Genomic DNA, 9,661 nt, shown 5'->3' on the forward strand with positions numbered 1-9,661 from the left:
CTCAAGGGAAAGGAAGAAACTGTATTGAAAGTCAATGTACTAGGTGTGGATTGACCTTTCTCATAGTTTGGTGGTGAATGGAGTTAGGATGGAAGTAAAGATAGCAGTGCAAAGAGAAAGAAGAAAAAGAGAGGTAAGGGGATTGATCTGCTAATGAAAAGCAAACCATCGTGGTAGGCAGAAGGGTTGGCTGCAACATAGAGAGATTGGTGCTCTAAGGAAAACAGCTGATAACTGTTATATCAAGTTCTCAAGGGGGTGGTGAGAGGAGATGGAATTGAAAGTATAAGAGTATCTCTTCCAGCAGAAGAAGGAAAGAAATGATAAGAAATTTTAAGATAGATATGATGATGAGTGTTTGTGGAAAAGAGATGAAAAAATCCAAAATATGTGGCTTTACTATTTTATATACATTAACAGGTGAGATAAATGTGCAAGAATAAAAGGAGGTGTAAGTAAGGAGAGATGATTTGTGGGATACACAATCAATTGTGAATAGCAACTCTTGTGGGGGCACAGATTTCAATCAAATGCAGAAAGCTTTTGTGTTAATAGAAGAACGAACCATATTAGGGCAGGATAAGGTAATTATTGTAAATTACTGTAACAAAAAGAACCCAGAGAATTCATTGGCTTACAGAACAAGATGTCTATTTCTTTCTTATGCCCAGGGTGGGGTATCCAGGTTATCTGTGGCTCTTCCCCACTCAGCCACTTAAAAACCTAGATTTGCAATGGCTTTGTCATGTTCAACATGTGACTTCCAAGTTTGCTCTGTGTCACAATCCCAGTAGAAAAGAGCTTAGAAGAATTTGCATGGGAGGTTTTATGTCCAGACCTGGAGATGAACACATCATTTCTGCTCATATTCCATTAGCTAGAAGCCAGTTCCATGGTTGACCTGATGTGGGCGAACAGCTAGTAGTCTCTGTGGAGAGATCTATGACTCTATGCTAAGAGATAAGGACCCATGTTAATATGCCAGATCTCCTAAAGCTTAGAAAGTTCTTCCCCAAAGACAGACAATACTAAATTATTCATGATATAAGCTTCAAAGTTTGTAGAACATCAAGGGCCACAGGCTTGCTGGAGCTCTCCTTGGTGCTGAACCCTGTATAGCTGCCTGGATCTCTCCAATATAAATAAGATTCCCACAGAAAAGGGTAAGGAGCAACATGGTACATAGACCTTGAGGTGATATATTAAAATTAATATTGTTGCTCATACAGAAATTTCCATTGAACACTTTAAGGTTTGTCCACTTGATGAGAATGATTGAATGAAGGAGTGAAAAGAGCCTTGGACTGAGAATTAAATAATCTGGGATATAGTCCAGATGTTGTCACTAATTCTCCAATGATCTAGCCAAGTCACTTCTTTCTTCTGCTTCTCAATTTTCCCTCTTTTAAATGCTGCTAATGGGCTCAGTGGATCTTGTAAACTTTCCTAGTTCAAAAATAAATGTGTAGTAAGGCCTTTTAGAGTTGTCAATGTTTTCTTGCCTCTGTGTCTCATGAAGGAAGAGCCCCAAGTAAGTGTTCAGCTGTAAGGCATTCTCAAACACTGATGTCTGGAATACAAATTATAACTCCTTTGTGGAAGGTAGTTTGGTAAAGGTTTCAAGAGCCTTAAGTAAGCTCATGCTGAAGGAAATACAAGAAACCTTGGTGTCTGCAGAGAATTATATATAATTACATATAATAGAGAAAATTAAAAGCAATCAAAATGTCCAAGTTCAATAGGAATATTAAATACAAGGAATATATGCTGTCATTAAAAATAGGGGTTTTAAGGTTTAGTTAACATAATGAATATTGAGGAGTCATTAAAATGTTTGGTTAATTATTTAAGATAATAGAAGTATGCCATAAGTTTCATCTCTAAAAATGTCAGCCCCTCCCAACACTCTCTTGCATTTCCCCTTAGCTCTTATTACCACCTGAAATCTATACATTCCGCTAATCATGTTTATTTTTTGTCTCTCCAAACTGGGATGTATGCTTCATGAGGGCCATAATATTTTTGTCTCTTTCGCCCCTTGTTTTAACCCCCATTTCCTAGAAAATTACTTGGCAGAGAGTTAGTATTCAATAGCTATTTGCTGAATGAACAATTTAGTGTCAAGTGAAAATGCAGATAAACTTAGATACAGAGCATGATGATTCTAATTTTATAAAGTTAACATATATGTATATGTGAGTCTGAATATGTCCTGGCTATTTAACATAAGTTTATTTTGTCTTGAAATGCAAAAGTATAAAAGAGGTATAAAACACACTCATTTTAAAAAACTCAGGTGATTTTATTTGACTTTAAATTCAATATGATTATCTGTGATATTTAGTCGTGTCTGTGCATTTGTGTGTACGTGTGTGTTATGTGTAATAATGCTATGTTGATAATTCTTGGTCCCTTCTTTCAAATTGTGTGGCAGTTTGACTCTTTTTAATCTTCTTTATCTCCATTGCTTCCCCTGTAGTCTAAATTTCCACCATCATCTCTCTCTTGAACTGCCACAAAGCCTTTTAACAGGTCTCTCTGTCATCACTCTTGATCCTACAGTCTACTCTTCGTACAGCTTTACAATTTTTTAAATTTTTTTTTATATACAGCAGTTAGTAGTTATCTATTTTATACATATTGGTGTATATATGTCAGTTTCAATTTCCCAATTCATCCCACCACCACCACCTCCCCCCACCACCCTTTTCCCCCTTGGTGTCCAGACATGGATGGACCTAGAGACTGTCATACAGAGTGAAGAAAATCAGAAAAAGAAAAATACCGTATATTAATGCATATATGTGGAATCTAGAAAAATGGTACAGATGAAGCGGTTTGCAAGGCAGAAATAGAGACAGATGTAGAGAACAGCTTTACAATTTAAAACTGTAAAATTGATCCTGCTATTCTCCCACTAAAAACCCTCAACAGCTTACCTTCACACTCAGAATAAAATCTAAACTCCTTATTAACTATGGCCTAAAGACTCTGGACAAATCCCCCAACTTCATCTCTTGCCCTCCCACTCTCACCTCACTTTATTGTACTTTTTCCTTTGTCCTCAAAACACACGATCTTAGGCTTCTCTCAAACCTTTGTACTGATTTCCCTCTGCCTGAAGTGCTTCTCCTTCAGATTATTTCAAGCTGGCTGCTTCTCATTCTCTAAGCCTCTAGTCAATATCACTTCTCAGAGAGGTTTCCAGGACCACCCATCCATGCCAATTCTATGTGAGTCACTGCCTTCCTACTGCCTCGCCAATTGAAGTTAAACATTTATCTTTGTCTGAAATTGTGCACTTATTGTGTGTATCTGTCCTTCCTCTAAAAATTAAGTTTCCTGGGGGCAGGAAAATTATCTGCCTTCTCTATATTCCAAAACCTAGCATAGCCCTATACATATAGAGTTACTCAACAACTATTTGTTCAGTGAATGAACCAATGATTCTGACCTTTGCTCATAACTGCTCCAAGGTGTAGTATTTCTCCTACTCCATCCTTAGTATCTTCCATTCCCATTCCTGCTAATTAACCTCATTTTGGCTCTTTGACTTTACTTTCATAAGAGTTTTTCAGTCTTATTGAGGTATAATTGACAAATAAAATTATAATATATTTAAAGTATACATCATGATGATATAATATACATACACGTGTGAAAGGATTTCTCCCATCTAGTTAATTATCATATCCATCACCTTACATATTTATTTTTTTACATTTTGGGTGAGAACATTTAAGTTCTACTCTGTTAGCAATTTCAATTACACAGTACAGTATTATCAACAATAGTCACCATATTATATTCACTACATTGGATCCTCAGACCTTATCCATCTTGTAACTGAAAGTTTGTACCCTTTTACCAAACTCTCCCTATTTCTCTGATCCCCCAGTCCCTGGGAACCATTCTTCTATTCTCTGTTTCTTTGAGTTTCACTTTTTTTTTTGTTTAAATTCCACATATAAGTGATACCATGCAGTATTTGTCTTTTCTCTGTCTAGTTTATTTCACTTATGCATAATGCCCTCAAGGTCCATCCATGTTGTTGCAAATGGCAAGATTTCCTTCTTTCTCTGAAGGCTGAATAGTATTCACATATGTATATATAAAACATCTTTATTCATTCACTCATTCATGGGCACTTAGGTTGTTTCCATATCTTGGCTGTCGTGAATAATGATGTAATGAACATGGTAGTGCAGATACCTCTTCAATATCTAGCTTTCAGTACTTTTGGATATATACCCAGAAGTGGAATTGCTTGATCACATAGTGATTCTATTTTTAAGTTTTTGAGGAATCTTCATACTGTTTTCCATCGTAGCTGCACCAATTTACATTCCCACCAAGAATGCACAAGGGTTCCTTGTTCTCTGAATCCTTGCCAACACTTGCTATCTTTTGTCTTTTTGATGACAGCCATTCTAACACCTGTGAGGTGATATCTCATTGCAGTTTTGACTTGCATTTCCATGATGATTAGTGATAATGAGCACCTTTTTTGTGTATCGGCCATTTGTATGTCTTCTTTGGAAAAATGTCTATTCAGTTCCTTTGCCCATTTTTTAATCAGATGGATTGGCGGGGGGTGCTACTGAGTTGTATGAATTCTTTGTGTATGTTGAATATTAATCCCTTATCAAATATATGATTTGCAAATAATTTCTCTGGTTTCTCTTCAAATCATATAAATCTTCCACCTTTTACTTTCATAAGATTTTGAAGCAAGGTTTGGACTTCAAATGATAAAAGTATGGGTAAAGATATGAGCAGAGGACATTCCAGGATGAGGACATGTATGAGAAAAGGGATAGAGAAAGGTAAGGAATTTGATGATGTTCATTAAAAGCTATTGTAAAGTCTATAGTCATCACATTAATCAGAACTCTTGTGTTAATAAAGGACAGTGTTTTAAACCAAAAAGGAAATTTATTACCTCATCTTACAAGAAAATTCAAGCATTGGCTTCAGGCATTGGTGCATCCAGGTGATCAAAGAATGTTATCAGAAATATTTTTCTTTAATCTTTCATACTGTTTCTTTTGTGTTGGCATTTTTTCAAGTAATCTTTTCTTCAGGCAAAAATGACCACCAATAATCTCATCTTAAATCCTAATAGCTTAGCAATATAAATAAATTGATATCAATTCTTTCCTAATAGCTACAGAAAAATTTCAAAATGTTTCTGCTAGTCAGATGTACTAGTTAACCTATTGCTTCCTAACCAATCACCCTAAAACTCATCATTTAGGACAATGATAATTCATTATTGCTCATGAGTCTGCAGGTGGGACTAGTGGTTCTGATAGTCTCAGTGGGGCTCATTGGTGCATCTGAAGTCAGCTGTGGGACAGTTGGCTGCTGATCTCGTCTGGGTTCTCAACTTGTTTGGGCAATGGCAGACTGGCTGTTCTAGAGTAGTGTTATCTCCTGTGTCTCTCACCCTCCAAAAACTTAACCCAGACTTTTCTCATGGCAGTTGCATGGTTCTAAGAGAGAGGGTGGAAATACACAAGTTAAATTGAAGTCAATACTTAGAATTAGTACAACATTACTTCTGCTGCAATCTATTTGTCCTATTAAGTCACAAAGCCAGTCCATATTGAAAGGACTGGGAGGAACTTAATGGGAAGAGGTTTAAAGTCACATTGCAAGGGCATGGGTACAGGGAAGGTGAAAAATTGAGATCATTTTTACAGTCAATCTCATACTGGACTTAGGTCAGAGTCCTATCCTTGAATTAGTTCCTATGAACCAGGTGTGAACAGAAAGCTTAGCAGTAATGGTTTATAAGGGAAAAGTGTAGTGCTGTTCCCATAAGAAGTGATGATTAGAAAGCAAACTCAGCTGTTTTCCACTACATGGGATGTACAAGCAGGAAGTCAGTTTGTCACAGTGTTTTAGAGCATAAGGTTTTGATTCAGACTGTTGATATTGGAATCATAACCCTGCCACTTCCTCTGTGTGTTTAAAACATTACCTAACCTCCCATATCCCAGTTTTCTCATCTGTAGGATAGAAATAATCTCAGTTCTTCTCTCCTGGAGGTCTTTTGAGGATTAAATCAGACAATACAAGTTAAGTGCTTTCAAGGGAACCTGGTACTTAGTAAATGTTCGCTAAATCTTAGCTGTTTTGTATTATTATTTGGCAAAAGTCAAGTTGTGAAATATTATGACAAAAAGAGCGACTTATCAGGAACATCTTTTAAAGGAGAAAGCTTGACTTTCTTTACAATGATGGAGTGAGACTCCTCCCTTTCATTTCCACTATACTTGCCTTACTGAATTCAGTTTCTAGTATCATATTAGAGCCCCAGGGGAAAAATACCCTTCCATAAAGAAATTTAGGTAAATTTCAGGCTTAAGGAAACAAAAGCTATAAATATGAGTTTGTGGCAAGGACACAAAACTGTGTCAGCATGGTTCCAGGGTAGTATGGAGTTCATCATCAATTATTAAACAAGGTCAATATTTGTGGCACAGAGAAGCCTTTTAGCATATATTATTTATGCAGATGGTTGTAATAGGTTCTCCGTCCTTGAATAGGGAGATTTGAGAGTGGAATACTATTAACAAGAAAACTACTTGGCACAGGAAATAGGATATCTTCTTTTCCAGGAAATTGTTTCTCTCACTCTCTGTTCACTATCTTATTTCTACAAAAGGAAAGAATCTCTAATAAATCTATAATTACTATGCTTCTCCATGCCTTATATTATGGAGAAGGTGTATAGGGAAGGAAGATGAAAGTTCTAAGAAAAAAATGATATTGGTTCTGGCCCTCAGGAAGCCTACAATCTGGCTGAATAAATATAATTTCAAGTATGAAGCAGGAAAATGGTCTATATTAACAAATGCTGTAACATGGAATAGAGACAGATATTTAGTGGTTAAGTTCAGACAAGAAGTGATCAGCATGAGCTAAAACATCATGATGGGCATAACAGGAGATGGCATTTCCCCCAAAGTGTGATTAGGAGGCAATGAATCCCACCCATTAAATAAACAGAGAATAGCACAGGACAATGTGAGATCATGTCCCTATGGTCCATGGGAAGAGCATGCGTTGTGATAGTCCATTGACAACCAGAGAGGTTAGAAAACATACAGGGCTTTTAATTGTTACCTGTTAAATGACCTGATGGGGGATTAGTTCTGAATGTCAAAAGATCAATATCATTAAAAATGAGCAAAAAGAAGAGGCAAGGGACAGAAATCAGAATTCACAGAGATTGGAACCAGCTATATTGGACTCTTCCTCTCAATCCCTGCCCCTGCCCCACTTTGTTTGACTTCATCGATCCTCAGTATCCCCATCTGTAAAATGGAAATTTCAATAGTAGCTACTGCATATGGTTACCATGAGATCTAAGTAAAGTGGCTAACACAGTGCCTGCCACAAAATAATGATTCAATAAATGTTAGCGCTGTTAACTTCTCTTATTATAGGTATAATTTGGGAAGTCATAGAGTCAGAATGTTAGAGCTGGAAAAGTATGACACACCATCAAACCTAACTCAGTATAATCTAGAGGTATGAAGTTCTCTTCTAACCATCTTGCTTCTGAAGGCAAGGCGGAAATTCAACCAAGTTGACTGCGAGTTTTTTATTTGCATTTATCTATTGAGATCTATCTATTGATTTCCTCCATAGAGGGCTTTTATGAGACCAACTTAATACAGCATGTTTCCCCATTTTCATCAAGGATTGTAACCAAGGTCAATCTATATAGAGATGGGCTTTCAGCAGAAACAGTGATTTCATCATGCTCAATGAGTTTCATCGAAAAACTCTTCCAGATAATGATGAGAGTAAAATATGCCCAGGTTCCTCTTTTGTCCCTTTATTAATGAATTTGAGTACACAGAAACTCAATAAAAGTGACAGAGAACGCTCATGAGCATCATTGAAATCATCCTTACCAGGGGCAACCTGCATATCACAAAGCCAATTTTCCATTAATAAAAGACCATACCCAGAGCAGGATCCCACTCTCTACTGCATTTGTACTATGTGTAGTAGTAGTGGTTCATTTGAGGGGTGGCAGAGTCCCAAGCATGCAATTTGAGCTCTGTTGCTATGGGATTTCACTGGCTTCACTCTGGTCTTGGCTCGGTCCCTTCTTGGCCCCCACTTTTGACCAAATTCAAACCCTCTTGCCTAGACTATTGAGAGAGCCTCATAGCTGGTTCTCCTACCTGTTCTCTCTTCCTATCACCAATCCGTTCTCCACAGGGCTGACCAAAATATCTTTCTCAAGCACAGACCTGCAAATTCCCTACTTTTATAAAGATGCTCACTGTCTCCCCACTTTACCTCTTAGCTTTTATTGCTGCTGTTACTGTTGTTGCTATTTTTGCCATTAGAATCACCATCATCATCATCATCATGATTATCATTTCCGGATAAAATCCAAACTCCTTTAAATACAGTTCAGGATCTTCAAGATCAGTCACTGTTTCCAGCTTTATAATAATTAAGACAACTACTGTTTACTGAAAGTTAATACGTCACAGGTCCTGTGCTCAATGGTTTACTTTCATTACCTCATTTCATTCTTACAACAATCCTGAAAGGTAGTCTTATCATACCCGTTTATCAGATGAGGACACTGAGGCTAGGAAAGTAGTGTATCTTGCTTAAGGTCACACAGTCAATAAGCAACAGTCAGAATTCAAACCCTGATTTGTTTCACTCCCAAACCCAGGCTGTTAACCACCATTCTCTCAGCCTCATCTCTGATCACCTCTCCCACACTCCCATCTCATGCACACCTGACTGCTGGCCCCTCTAAGGAAAACTGATCCTGCAAATCTTTCAGGCCTTTGCACATACTTTTGCTTCTCCATGGAATGCTGGAACATCCTCCAACCCATCACAGCAAGGGAGCCACCTCAAATGTCACTCTAGCAGATGCTGTGAGCCTCTGGCCCAGTGTCCATGTACAGCACTGGGTACACTCATCTGTCAGGGGCTGCAGGCACTGGCTGCTAAAGCTAACCACTCATAGCTCCCTTCTCCAGAAAGATTGCCCTTGGCTTTCCTAGAGATGTCCAGGATGTGACCACACAGACACGTACCCACCCAGGGCAAATGATTGACTGATGAAGGGAAATAAAAGCTCAGGCCCCTTGCATTAGGTAGGACAACCTCTGTGGTGCAATTTGAAAGCACATCTTTGCATAGGTCCTTCCCCTGTCCTATCCTACTTCCCTTACTACTTGGCTCCTTTAAGAGTACACCCTAAATTAATCCCCATCTCAGGCTGTGCTTCTAGTGAACGGACTTAAGCCAGGCTCTTCCTCTGCGTTGCCATTCCTTACCTCCCCAGAAAGACTTTATATTTTCAGTATCAATGCTCATAGAACATATCTCCATTATGGCATTTAGCATAGTATTTAACATCGTTCTGATAATGCTGTACCGAAAGTCCTTCTCCTTCGATAGATCATTGGTTCTTCTAGGTCAAGGACTGTGCCTTTTGAAGCTCTGTACCCTCACACAGTGACAAACATTCAGGAGGCAGGCACGCCATTTCCTCCAGCTCACAGGAAACCCTCCGCCTTGCCTGTCAGACTGGAAGGGCCCTGATCCAAAAAGACTTGGCTGTTACTCTGTCTGTCCCATCTCCCAGCCCTCCTTCCCCACGACC

This window comes from Balaenoptera ricei, chromosome 17, assembly GCF_028023285.1.
Source record: "Balaenoptera ricei isolate mBalRic1 chromosome 17, mBalRic1.hap2, whole genome shotgun sequence".
In the NCBI taxonomy this organism is placed as follows: Eukaryota; Metazoa; Chordata; class Mammalia; order Artiodactyla; family Balaenopteridae; genus Balaenoptera; species Balaenoptera ricei.